General features: G+C 29.3%; 1 protein-coding gene across 1 annotated transcript in view; it reads right to left on the bottom strand.

Annotated features, from left to right (window-relative positions):
* LOC120415637 (uncharacterized protein DDB_G0271670) overlaps positions 1-4,775 on the bottom strand; it is a 73,868-nt gene extending 69,093 nt beyond the window's left edge. The window contains exon 1 of the mRNA XM_039577236.2: positions 3,824-4,775. The gene's annotated coding sequence lies outside the window, so the exon portion shown is untranslated. The remainder of the gene's footprint in view (positions 1-3,823) is intronic.
* Positions 4,776-14,858: the final 10,083 nt, after the last annotated feature.

The raw sequence follows: 14,858 nt of genomic DNA, 5'->3' as shown, positions 1-14,858 counted from the left end.
AAAATGGTAATATTACATCTAAGAATAGTGACAGATAATGTTTCAAAAATGTGACATTTAACATCAGAAACTCGTGAAATTTTCATCAGTTTCTGGTGAATATCACATTTTTAACAAATTATTTTATGTATTTATTTTACTTAAAAAAAGAAGCAATATTCAACTAACCAAATTTTCGAGTTGAATTTGATCCCCTCTAGATCTACAAACTGACATGGCGGGCGCCGTTGGTGACTTTTTTTGTTGAATCTCAAAAATTCTTATACAAATATATTTCAATCAATTTATCGTGTCAGTGGATTGCTTTTATTTTATTTATTTTGTAAAAATTGCATTTTTTAATAAATCAAAACATTAAAAAAAAGATAATACATACTCAAAAGTACAAAACAGCTCTTTTTTAGGATGTTTATTCATCGAATTTATTTTAAAAAAATCAGAAATTTACACATATGAACTAGCTTTAACTAAAAAACGGTACACCTTATAAAAAAAGTACTTTTCCTGAGCCTGAATTTTTTTTATCAAAATATCTTTTTTTATTACATATATTTTACTTTTCAGGAATTTATTTCACTTTTATATGGTTCAAAAAAACAATCAAGAAATCTAAAAAAAACGCATTTTTGGAAATTACATTTTAGTAATGAAAAATTATTACCTACTGTCAAATTAAGTCAAAGTCCAGATCGACGATAACTTATAATTGTTGTATTTCTGAAAATGACTAAAACCAACCAAATAATGTTGAATTTCAAAGCTCCCTCTCAGTAATTTTTTTTTGTTGATAAAATAAGTATTTTCAAAGTATAAATACAAAAACAAATCATAAAATACCGATTTTTTTAAAGCACAAAAATTTTTATAATTTGCATGCATTTTCACTGTTTTAGAGTTTTTTGAATGAAATACTATTTTTATTATCTACCATATTTTCTCGAAAATACTAAAGTTTGTATAAACGATTCGAAATTTTGTATGTATTTTAACTGTTTTAGAGTTTTATAATTGAAATGCTAAAATTTTCACAAAATACCGTATTTTCTCGCAATATTAGTATAAAGCGATTTAATATTTTGTATGTAGGGGAAGGTGGGGCAAGACGACCATATGGGGCAAGAGGAACAATCGCTCGTACGGCCGTAATTTTTACAATTTTGATTATTTCCAGTATGAGGAATTGTTGCTAACAATGCAATTAGCTTATTCTACTACCACATAACCGCCAATACGACGTAAACGCCACGGAGCATAAGATTTAATGAAGTTTTTTTCAAACCCTTTGTTTTCTTATAATATTTGGAAAGTACAAAATAATGCTTAGGGTTCGTTTTAAGGCTCATTTTATCAAAATGCATTTTTTCCTAGATCCTAGATCCTAGAGTGTCCCTACCAATGACTTGCACCTATTTTAAAGTATGATTTAACTTTTGGTTATTTTTGTTGAGAGTTTAAAAAAAATCTTGTTCAGGTGGGGCAAGTGTACCATATGCATTTTTAGTATGGAAAAAAATACGAATTGCTGCAACAACATATTTTATTGGAAAATAAATACATAAACGTTCTTAAAAACTGGTAAACAATTGTTAAAAAAAATTTCCATGCAAAATATAGTGATATTATGAAAATTTCCCTTTTTTCATCAAAGTAATTTTTTTTTTTCGTAAAAGCGATCAAATTTTTAGTAACATACTATTATTTAATCTAAAAATGAAAGAAATGTTTCAAATACATCCTAATCTGATGTATCTAAGTGATAACAGTTCAATTGTTAGCAAATTAACATGTTTTTTCATGCATTGTTCCTCTTGCCCCAACGGGTTGTTCGTCTTGCCCCACTAGTTGAGTAGAACGTACGGAAAATCATTTTTTTTTTAATCATTTTTTTGCATTAAAAACAGGATTTTTTTTTAAACTTGTTCTATCAAAGTCTTAGTCAAGACCTGAAATAAGATGATAATTAAAAAATCCGACAGATTTTTAACGTTTTTGATGGGTTACAACGATCATTTCCTTAGCTTGTTACACTTGCCCCACTTTCCCCTATTTTAATTGTTATAGAGTTTTTTGTAATTGAAATACTCATTTTTTACGTAATACCGTATTTTCTCGAAAATACTAAAATTTTTATAATTCGCAACTTGAAATTTTACCTGTTTGTATTTTGACTTATACTAAAATTTTCACAAAATATCGTATTTTCATGTAAATACTTAATTTTTTATCATTCGCAAAATGGGTATAAAGCGATTTGAAATTTTGTATGTATTTGAACTGTAAAGAGTGTTTTTTTTTAAATAAATATTTTTTTTACAAAATACCGGATTTTCTCGAAAATACTCAAATTTTTATAATTTGCAATATGGGTACCGAACGATTTGAAATTTTACCTGCTTTTTCATTCAAACAACTCTAAAACAGTTAAAATACATGCAACATTTCGAATCGTTGAACAACAGTATTTTCGAGAAAATACGGTATTTTGTGAAAATTTTAGAATTTCTGCAAAAATCTCTCAGTTAAAATACATTTAAAATTTCGAATCTTTTGATACTTATATTGCGAATTATTTTCGAATTATTATTTCGAGAAAATACTATATTTTGTGAAAATTTGAGTATTTTATTCATAAAACTATAAAACAGTTAAAATAAATGCAAAATTTCGTATTGTTTGATACCCAATATGGCGAATTCTAAAAATTTGAGTATTTTTGAGAATACAAGGTATTTTGTTATTTTTTTAGTATTTATACTTTGAAACTTACCATATTATAAAAAAATATTTACTTTGAAGAAACTTGATAATTTTGTTGGATTTAGTCAATTTTAAAATTAAAACAAAATTATTGCCGAAAGAATAATCGGAATAACGATAACGATAGAGCTATTGTTATCGTTATCGAACCTCGATAATTTTATCGTTTACAACGTTGTAATTTACAAATTTTTAATCCAAGTTGGCGGCCAAAATGGCGATGATCAAATATTGAGAAAATGCAATACCGTCAGATAGGTTTTGATGAATAACGTAAATAAACGCTCATAAACAAAGCTGAAAAAAATTACGATGGAACGAGCTCAAAAAGTGTCCGCGTGGTTTTTGGATGGCTCCTAACAGGCAATAAATACTTCAAATTTTAGAAAAATTGGGTCGCAGGACACGAATTTGTCAAAAGTCAAAAAGTCATAAACTAAGAATATTTTTGGATTCAATTATTTGAACTTCGGGTAATCGAAGCTTCGGAAAATCGAGTCAACACAATTTCCGAAATGTTTCATGACCGTAATGAATAATTTTTTATTTTTTAAATGATTATCTGGTTATTTAAAAATACTTTTAGGACCAATATAACTTATTTTTCAAAATTATATTTCCGTTTCCTAGGTGAATCTCAACTCCGAAAAATTGGAGACCCTTTTACTGACTTAAGTTCTAGGATTTTTGAGTTTTATCGCTTTATTTTCAATACAAACTGACTCAAATTTTTCAAATCCTGGATCAATACCCCAGCCGGCATCGGCTTATGTCCCATTATACTAAAGCTCACTTCCCTAATTCCCTGCGAAACAATCACCTTCAATTTGTCACCTAGCCACCGGCCATCGATATCGAGGGGAAACGCTTTTACGGCTTCCCCGTCACCTTCCTCAACCAGCCTAGAACCCTGAAGCCCGGGGAAGCATTCCAAGTTCAAGCCCCCAACTCATCGCGCAATCGATTGACCGTAGAACAAAGCCGGACTCGAACGTCGCGAGTTCGAGGCTCGTGCCGTCACCCCCTCAAAAAAAAAAAAAAATTAAAAAAGTCGACAGCGACTTACCGATCGAAATTCGCACCAAATGTCAATGACTTCTTCTCCGACGGCTTCTCCACAACAATTAAATCACCTCACTTTAATTGTATTGTTGGCGCTGCTTTTGTTTTTTCCCCTCTCTCTTTCTCTCGATGATTTTTCCTCTTTTATTTTTGCTTACAACTTTATGCAATTTCTCCCAGCATCGCGTGAACTGTCAGCATTTATTTTGGTCGATTTTTATCTTCTTTTTTTGCCTTTCTTTTCTGCGCACCTTTCGTGGGTTTTATTTTGGTTCCCCAGCTGCCACTTTTGCCACGGTATTGATCAGATTTCAGAAGCACCCGTCACGACAAGCTCATAAAACTATAACTTTCCCAACAAAACAACAACACCGCGACGATTTGACTTTTGCGCGAGCATTTGCGCAAACAAAAATGTCAATAAACTCGTTCCAGCGTGTATGTTCTGCTATGTTGCACACTCTCCTTCGCGCCCTCCTGGCTTCTCCTCACTAGTGGTCGATGGTTGATTTCTTGCTCTTCCACCAATACAGCGGCAGCAGCACCCTTTGCCTCTTTCCAAGACAATTTTGCACAATGTTCTGTGCGGTAGAAGCAGCCTGAAGCATATCCGTATCCAACAATGGTGGTTCTGACTCTTCCTCTAGTTGATGCCTCTAGACCAGCTTTAGAAGCATCTACTGCGTATTAATGACCAACACATCCGGTAACACTGCTTGCTCGATGTTCCCGTTGAATCATCCTCCTAGACTTGCCTCACCTCACATTACACGCCATTCTCTTAATCTTGATTCGATTAAGACAACAACAAAGCCCTTTTTTCGAATAGTTTTAGATTCGCTTGCACACACAGTTGAGCGCTCTCAAACAGTGCTGTATTTGTGTTCTCGCTGCACTTCTTCAACCACCTTAGAGGAATCAATCACGCGAGAGCACGAAAATGACGTGAACCTTCGACGACGTTTGGACGCGGACTGACTCCGCAAAAGGTTTTGACTTTTTCCCTCTCTCGCGGCGATCCAAGCATGCGACCACCTTGCTGGTCGGAAAAGGTAGCTCGCCAAACAACGGTTATCGAGAGAGAGCGAGAGAGCGTGCGCTCTCGGAGAGCGGAAGGTTGTGTTTGCGGAAGATGGCACAAATACATGGAAGATGAGGGGGGAGATTTAAATGCACGCAAAGGTGAGAGGAAACTGGGTTCATTTGCGTTGGTGAACAGGTGCGAAGCGTGAGGCGTGAGAAGAGGGTCATTTACAGGTGAGAGTGAAGGAATGGTGAGTGGTGAGCACTGTGGGATGATTGTGTGATTTATTTTGGTCAGAATTTCATTCATGTATGAACCAACATTAAATATTTTTATTCAATTTCTAGTTTTTTTCTGGAATGATTATTTCAAAATAAAAAATCATGATTCTACATTCAAATCAAATTGACAGGAAAGTATCATGTGATGATTTCTTGATTAATAAGTTATATAAATTTATTCTTATAGTTTACAATTGATTTTACAAATATTTTCAATGATTTTTCAATTTATTGAAATTTTAGAAGGGGCAAGGGAAACAAAAACTTGAAAGAAAAATAGCTTTTGCTTCTTTGAAATGAACTTATTCAAAAAAAAAAATCGTAAAATTGGATTTTTTTTTTGTGTAAAATACTCAAATTTTCAAAAAAATGGCAATTTGCCCAAATTTCTATAATATGTAATATTGGTAGGTAATTTGGTCTAGATTTAAAATGTTTAGAGAAATATACTATTTTTCATTCCGTATTTAATCAAATTATAAAAAAAAATAATATCAGCAAACACCAGAAACTAAAAAGATTTTCAAGGCTTTGGATTATTTTTTTGCCTAATAAAATAACATTTTTTTAGTAACCTTATTTTTTGAAAATACATTAATTTAATTATTTTTCATTTGGATTTGAGCGGATGAAATTGCGTTTAAATTTTAACTGTACTTGCATTTTTTTGAGCAAAATTCTATTTTTTAACAAAATATCGTTAACTCTAATGTAGTAAAAATCGATACAAAATTCAATGTAGTTTGATTCTCGTTTTTCAAATAGTGAAAATTTGAGCATTTATTTTCATTGAAAATATAAGGTTATTTGAGATTTTTTTACTATTTTACCCAAAAATTCTTGAGATGCAAAAATCTAAATGACAAAAATTTCAGATTGAAGGTTTTTTCATAAATCAGAAGCTTTAAATTAGTTTTTTTCAGTTCCAGGAAAATTTGATCTTTTTTTTTGACTACCCTTAAAAAAAAGTCCGCAAAATATTTGAATGAATTATATATTTTGTATTGCTGTCTATAACTTCAAACCCTTAAATCAACAAATCTGCAAATCTGAAAATTTAGTGAACATCAAAGAAAATCTTTTTGACTTTAAATCCAAATCTTTTAACCATCAAATCTTTTAAATCTTTAAATCTTTAAATCTTTAAATCTTTAAATCTTTAAATCTTTAAATCTTTAAATCTTTAAATCTTTAAATCTTTAAATCTTTAAATCTTTAAATCTTTAAATCTTTAAATCTTTAAATCTTTAAATCTTTAAATCTTTAAATCTTTAAATCTTTAAATCTTTAAATCTTTAAATCTTTAAATCTTTAAATCTTTAAATCTTTAAATCTTTAAATCTTTAAATCTTTAAATCTTTAAATCTTTAAATCTTTAAATCTTTAAATCTTTAAATCTTTAAATCTTTAAATCTTTAAATCTTTAAATCTTTAAATCTTTAAATCTTTAAATCTTTAAATCTTTAAATCTTTAAATCTTTAAATCTTTAAATCTTTAAATCTTTAAATCTTTAAATCTTTAAATCTTTAAATCTTTAATCTTTAAATCTTTAAATCTTTAAATCTTTAAATCTTTAAATCTTTAAATCTTTAAATCTTTAAATCTTTAAATCTTTAAATCTTTAAATCTTTAAATCTTTAAATCTTTAAATCTTTAAATCTTTAAATCTTTAAATCTTTAAATCTTTAAATCTTTAAATCTTTAAATCTTTAAATCTTTAAATCTTTAAATCTTTAAATCTTTAAATCTTTAAATCTTTAAATCTTTAAATCTTTAAATCTTTAAATCTTTAAATCTTTAAATCTTTAAATCTTTAAATCTTTAAATCTTTAAATCTTTAAATCTTTAAATCTTTAAATCTTTAAATCTTTAAATCTTTAAATCTTTAAATCTTTAAATCTTTAAATCTTTAAATCTTTAAATCTTTAAATCTTTAAATCTTTAAATCTTTAAATCTTTAAATCTTTAAATCTTTAAATCTTTAAATCTTTAAATCTTTAAATCTTTAAATCTTTAAATCTTTAAATCTTTAAATCTTTAAATCTTTAAATCTTTAAATCTTTAAATCTTTAAATCTTTAAATCTTTAAATCTTTAAATCTTTAAATCTTTAAATCTTTAAATCTTTAAATCTTTAAATCTTTAAATCTTTAAATCTTTAAATCTTTAAATCTTTAAATCTTTAAATCTTTAAATCTTTAAATCTTTAAATCTTTAAATCTTTAAATCTTTAAATCTTTAAATCTTTAAATCTTTAAATCTTTAAATCTTTAAATCTTTAAATCTTTAAATCTTTAAATCTTTAAATCTTTAAATCTTTAAATCTTTAAATCTTTAAATCTTTAAATCTTTAAATCTTTAAATCTTTAAATCTTTAAATCTTTAAATCTTTAAATCTTTAAATCTTTAAATCTTTAAATCTTTAAATCTTTAAATCTTTAAATCTTTAAATCTTTAAATCTTTAAATCTTTAAATCTTTAAATCTTTAAATCTTTAAATCTTTAAATCTTTAAATCTTTAAATCTTTAAATCTTTAAATCTTTAAATCTTTAAATCTTTAAATCTTTAAATCTTTAAATCTTTAAATCTTTAAATCTTTAAATCTTTAAATCTTTAAATCTTTAAATCTTTAAATCTTTAAATCTTTAAATCTTTAAATCTTTAAATCTTTACTTCCAATCATGTTATTTTTAATTCAGCTATCGACTGTTACCTTTAAGTTCTTTTTTATCAGATCCAAATTAAAAAAAAACTTGTAGAAAAAAATTCTACAGCTTTTGTTTTCCCATTTTAGATCAATTTTGCCTTTCGTCATTTAAATTTAAAAAAAAATCTGAAAATTTGTCAAAAGTTTTATTTTTTAAAGAAAAAAAAAAAGTTTTGTATTTTTTTATATATTTGTTATACTTTTATCCAATATTTTCAATTTTTTTCAAAATTTGAAATGAAAATTATACATTTTAAAATTTTTTGTCTGAAAATAAAAATAAAATAAAATCCTCCAACTTTTCAAATGAAAATAATTTCATCCACTTTTTTATCAAGCTTGACCTTTATAACTAAGCGTTAAAAAACTGATTTTAAAAATCCACAAAATTTTTGTTTTCCCTTTTTCTGTCGATTTCGCCTTTTGGCATTTAAACAAAATAAAAAATTGTGCCATTAATTTTAATTCAAGACATTTTATATTAATTCTAAAGTAAATTTTGAATCAACCTGCATATGACTTTTTTCAAAAAAAAAAAAATACGCTAGAACTCTTCGTTATTTTGCCAACTTTTGATGTTTTGAACAATATTTTGAAATTGTGCATGAAATTTGAAAACAACATTTAACTTTAAAAATTTCCCGTTATAAAAAACTAATAAAAAAACGTTTATATTAAAAATGTTTGCAATTGAACTAAAAATTCATCCACTGTGGGTGAATTTTCCTCACGAAAATTCTCATCAAATGAATGACTCCCGAGTCCCACAACAAACCACCTTTTCGCTCAACTGTCAAACACACACGTACTCTCCTACAACCTGTCACACAGCGCTCGCCGCAGAAGTCATGCGCACACATTTGTTTTGGTCTCACCATGTTTCAAACAAACAAACAAAATCTCGCAAATGAACTCCGCGCCGCAGCATAACCTAGCGCAACAACACACCAATACATACTCAAACGCTTCATTCGCAACAATCACCAAGCAAAACAGTGCGCAAAAACTGATGAATGAAAATTTTGTCAACAAAAGAAAAAAAAAAGCGCTGCATTGGTGGTGGTGGACGATGTTGCAACCAGAAGGAAGCAACAACAACAACGCGAGAATGACAATCGCAGCTGGCGTTGACGCTGCCAGGGAAAATCGCTTTGATCTGCTTCACGGACTGCTAGATCAAAGTGAGTAGTGTTAGAATAATGGACTTTTTTTTGCCCCTGCGGGGCTTTGTCACCCGCTATTGTTTCACGTTTGACGTTTTCCAACGGTACATCTGTCAAATAAAAGAACTTATTTGCGATGGTATCGCACTGCGTGCGTCAAGCGGCTTAATCAGTTGCTTGTGTCACGCGTACAGCCCTGAGCTAAAATTAAACTTTTTTAACACCTATGAGAAAATAATTTTCTCTACTTTAAAGGCCATTGTTGTTTGACTGTGCATTGTTGTGGCGCAATCTCGCGACAAACCTAACCTAAACTTTTACTTTCAAGACATTGTGTCTAAAATCGCGGGGTTTTTTTTGCCCCTCTCCTCTTACCATCGCTGACAGTTTAGTTTCCCAGTTATGTTTGTAGCAAAAAAATAGTCACCCCGCAATAATGGGGCCCCAGATTACGTCGCTTAAACGGCTCGTTATGTGATTGTTTAGCTCTTGTGACTTAATTTTGCAGCATTGTTTTGCGACTCGCCGTTTTACAACCCAAACTGTGACCACCTGCGGCTTGCTGGACTTAGAAGTTGTTTCGGGTTATGATTTTGACACTCAGACGTCAGTTTTGCAACGGCAGCGTGGCGATGCCTGAAACAACTGTCAGAAAATTTGCTACGCTGAAATTGTCAAACGGCAATAAATTACCCGGGCGTCGCAGTGATGACCTTGTGTGGGCTCTTTTTGGTTTGGATTTGAATGTAAATTAGATTTGTTTTACGATCAACACCTAAAACAGCGTATAAAAAGCATAACACATACACCTGCTCAAGCCTTTGCATTTGGATTCAAACACCTTTTGTTGTTTATCCCTGCGGGTTGGAATAAATCACTCGGGCGGTGTTTATTGTTTTGATGCCAAATATTGTTGCGGATTTGCATAAAGAATGGATTAGTAAGCGTCAGATAAGTTAAGGAAGCTGAATTTTTCCAGCATCAAGTGTGTGTGTGTTTTTTTTAATTCTGTTTTTTTTTTCACTATTTCACTAACAAAAATTATGACTAGGGATGGAGATTTCCGTGAAAACCCGTGAAATTCATCAATTTTCTCAAATAAATTCTTTGAAATAATTACATAGAAAATTTTCATCCACTAAGACTTTTTATGAAAATATTATTAGATGTCAATTGAAAAGCGTGATATGAACCAATTGAAGACTTGTTAGCAAATATACATTTACATTAAATTGTTACAACAATCAGTTAACCAAAACACATATTTTTGGAAGCATCAAGTTATCACAAAGATAATTTAGTAGTTTTGTAAGGAATTAACAAAATTTAGATAGATTTTCATTCGCATATCAATTTTATACCTTTTTTATTTGAGAGGAGTGTTTTGAAAAAAATACAAAAAATCAAGCTTTATTTATAGTGAGTAAGTAGTTTTTTGATCTTTAGCTCCTAAACTTCCAATCTCGAGAAAAAAAAGAGAATTTTCATTTAAATATTTTTTTCTCGAGTTTGATAGTTTAGGTGTTAAAATCACATTTTAGGAACATTTCAGATTTTTTCTGAGTCTTGTTTAATTTTCACGAAATTTGAATAATTGGGTGGATAAATCCTGTGAAAGTTAAAAAATACCACTTTTTTTTGTTTTTTGATCTGATATTGAATAATATTTTGTATATTTCGTTGTAGCTCAAATTATTTTTGCCTATTGATTTTTAATTTAGTTTTTTTAATAGTCTGATTGAATAGTTTTACTAAGCCCATCCACAGACCACGTGGAAACTTTTTTTGAAAATAAGAAATAGTTTATTTTTGCGTCACGTTCAAATTTAGTGAAGATTTTTTTTAGTTTATTGAAAAATAATATAAAATAAAGCATCAAAAGTAGTTTCTATAATTTTAACCTGAGATTTTCTGATTTATTTAAGCAGTAAAATTTTGTGTTTTAAAATTAAGGTCCCCGTGAAATTTGCCAATTTTTCACGTGAAAAATCACTAAGCCAAATTATGACGATTAAACGTTGTGATAGCTTGTTTAAAATTGTATCCAATCTTTGAATTTTAAGACACAATTTGAAGCGCAGAAAAAACTTTTTTTTTTTAAATTAAGAGGATGGATGGATGCGGGATACCATCATTAAGGTTAATTTTACTGTTTATAAACTTTTTTTATCTGTATTCAGTAACAATTAAGTTTGGTTAATTAAAGCCAAAAGTAAGATGTTTTTTGGAAGTTAAGTAGGTCAATACAAATTTTAATAGAAAGTTTTCGACTTTACTTTTCCCCCTTATACAGGGGAACTATACCCTTTCTCAGCCTATTTCTATTATTGGCTTATCAGCACTTTGACCATGAATTACAGCTTTTATAAAGTGTTTTTGACTGTTCCAAAGTAATGAATAGCTCAAATAGAAGTGAGCAAGTAACTCTCCATTATTGATACATCTGAAAATATTTATTTAATAGCGGAAAACGGCAAAAGTGATGAGAATTGGTCGAACGGCTTAGAGTGATTAAAATGGGTATATTTCCCCTAATTGGACAAAAACACAATTATTCGTCGTGTTTCGTTGTTTTTCTTCTTTAAACGAATTGAGAAAAAGAGAAGATAGATCGAAAAATAAATATAACTCTAGAATAACCTGTTTCATAATTTTTTAGATATTTTGAAAACTTTTGAAGCTTGCAATAACCCTCGTGCAAATTTTAATAAAAAATCAAAGAACAATAAAAAGACTTAACTTTGAATTTTTTTATGGAAAAAAAAACTTGTACAATCGATTGTGAACTATTGAAAACGTTTATTTTTTTTATCAAAAAAGGCACTTTCGTTATTTTCAGCAAATTTTGAATTTTAAGACCACAGACCGAAAATAGACGCACAACTTAAGGTTTATTTTTCATAAGTTCAATGATATTTCGAAAATTTCTGACAGCAGTACAACAAATTTTGTGATACTTTTTGCCTTCATTTTTCAAAAGTGTCCACCCGGTTTATGTATGGTCCCTTAAGGCTTTTAATATGCTATGCTTATACAAATATTGTTAATTATTCTTTGTTTAATACAAACAAAAAAATGCATGAATTCAGTTTTTTTTTCTTCTCAACATTTGACTTCGACTGGTACAGTCATCCCACATATTCGGAACACCCACAAATTTGGAACACTTTTGTGATAATTTGTCAAAAAAAAAAAAAAAAAAAAAAATTATAATTTGTCAATAGCATGCCAAATGCATCTTTTCTGGCGACCCTACTATTTTTAGGACCTTCATTTGGACATTCTCTTGCAATTTCTTTAGTAAAAGTAGTACTTTTTAAACAAAAACTACATTTCAAGACGATTTCATTCCGAGCAGCAAAACACTGCCTCGAAATTGCCTGTTCCATGATTGTGGGATGTTATTGTGCCTCCCACAATTGTGGAACACCTGAATTTAACTGACATTTTCACAAAAAAATTATCAGACCATTCATAAATCATAACTAAGATTGAATTTCGTACGTTTCAGTGCGTGAAGTCATTATTTTGTCGAAAATATGTACTCATGGAGAGATCCAAAGTTTGTTTGCATCCGTAAGAAAAAAGTGTTCCGAATTTGTGGATTTCGAGGGTCAAAGTTGTTCTTCAAAAACTTCATATAAAAGTTAAAATTTGCAGTTGTTCGATACAGCATTCGAAAGATCGCAAGAAAAGCTTTCGAATGAAGGTAAAAGCGAATCATTAAGTTCAATTATCGATTTGCTATGATTTTTTGAACATTGTCCGATCTGTAAACTGTTCCGAATATGAGGGATGACTGTAGAATTCAAAATTAAATTTAAAAAAACAATAACTTATTCTACAAATTTTGTATGTTCCATCATTTCTTTAAAAATATGATTCTATTTCAAATTTAAAACTTATAACTTATAACAATATATTTTTGAAAATTCATAAGGGACCATCCATAAACCACGTGGACACTTTAGGGGGGGGGGGGGGGGGGTATGGCGATTGTCCATGCTCCATACAAAAAAGATTTTTTTTTGTATGGACAATTGTCCACGAGAGGGGGGGGGGGTTCGAGATTACCAAAAAAGTGTCCACGTGGTTTATGAATGGTCCCTTAAGCAATAAGTGAACAAAAAATAAAAGTAATATTGCAAAATTCCTTTTTGAATTTGAAAGCATCAAACAGATACTTTCAAGAGTACTTTTTTGTTTGAAAACAACCAATGTTTCATGAGTTTCCTATGTACATAGGACCTTTTGAAAAAGTAAGCAAGCCTTCATTTCATCTATGAAAATTTCAGTAGGACAAGCACCTTCTTGAATAAAAAAAAATGTCAGATAGCGTTATTTCAAATATTACAACTATTTATATCATTTTTTGTAGATACTTTTGAATGTAATGATGCATATTTGAAATAAAAAATATGCCTATCAAATTTTTTTTTTCATTAAATTTTTTTCAATGTTTGACTTTATATTGTTTTTTTCAAGTGACCACTTTATGTATTTTTTAATGATTGCATGAATTGATATAAAAATAGGTATGAAATTTTTATAATATTAATAAAAAAATAATTATTTATTAAATTTTTGGATTTTTTTAAGGTGCTTTTATATATAGCAAAAAATTATGGATTCCATATTGATGGTTGAACATTCCCTTTACAAAGAATTACACTCAAACCCCGTTGGTTTGACACCAACTGTTGTCAAACGAACGGGTACACTTTTTTTGTTTGACACCCCTTTTACACGGAGTTCACACACACTAACAAACGTTTGTTTTGAAATTGTGCGTGAGCGCCGTGTAAAAAGTGACAGTTCGTCCCTGTGACTGTGACCAACCACCGGGGGTTGAGTGTATCATAATTTACACTTTATCAAAAATAATATAACACCAACCGTTTCAAACTATTTTATTTAGAAAAATTAAGATATTTTTTACTGAATTTAATTATTTATGGAATGACGAAAATAGACAACAATCACTTAAATTTGCAAAAAAATAAATGATGTATTTTTTTTGCTTTATATGTAGATGAAAATAGCGTAATTTCATTTTTTTTAAATAAATTTCCACATTTGGCCCACAAATTCATACGAGCTTCAAATTTGGCCCGCCATTCAAAAACTTTGGGCACCCCTGGTTTAAAATGTTATGATCGTCAATAAGATTTTAATGCAGTACAGACTCGATTTTCCGAAGATTATCCGAAGGTTTGTATGGGACTTCGGATAGTCAAATCACGAACAAAAAGTTTTTTTTATTTGATTTTATTTATACATCAAATTCGAGTTCTGCAATCCCATTTGAGCAATTCTCTACAAAACCGGCCGATTTCGACCATTTTTATTTTTTGTATTTTTTGATTTGGCTCAAACTTTGTGGGGGCCTTCCCTATGACCAAAGAAGCCATTTTGCATCATTAGTTTGTCCATATAAATTTCCATACAAATTTGGCAGCTGTTCATACAAAAATGGTACGTATATATTCGAAAATCTGTAACTTTTGAAGGAATTTTTTGATCAATTTGGTGTCTTCGGTAAAGTTGTAGGTATTGTTAAGGACTATTTAGAAAAAAATAGGTACACGGAAAAAAAATTTCCCGATTTTTTAATATTTTTTTTTTCACAAAAACTCAAATTCCCAAAATACGTATTTTTTGATTTTCGAGATTTTTTGATATGTTTTAGGGGACTAAAATCCGCAACTTTTGAGCTATAGAGAAACATGGTCAAAAAATCTGCCGCCGAGTTATGATTTTTTGAAAAACTGGTGATTTTTAGAAAAAATCGAAATTTCATACATAAAATTTTTTTGACCTCATTTTTTTATGCAAAATTAAATTTGCAATCGAAAAACACTTT

This window comes from Culex pipiens, chromosome 1 (genome assembly GCF_016801865.2).
Source record: "Culex pipiens pallens isolate TS chromosome 1, TS_CPP_V2, whole genome shotgun sequence".
NCBI classification, from domain to species: domain Eukaryota; kingdom Metazoa; phylum Arthropoda; class Insecta; order Diptera; family Culicidae; genus Culex; species Culex pipiens.
Note: the sequence above shows the minus strand (reverse complement) of the source record. Positions and strands in the feature narration are given on the sequence as shown.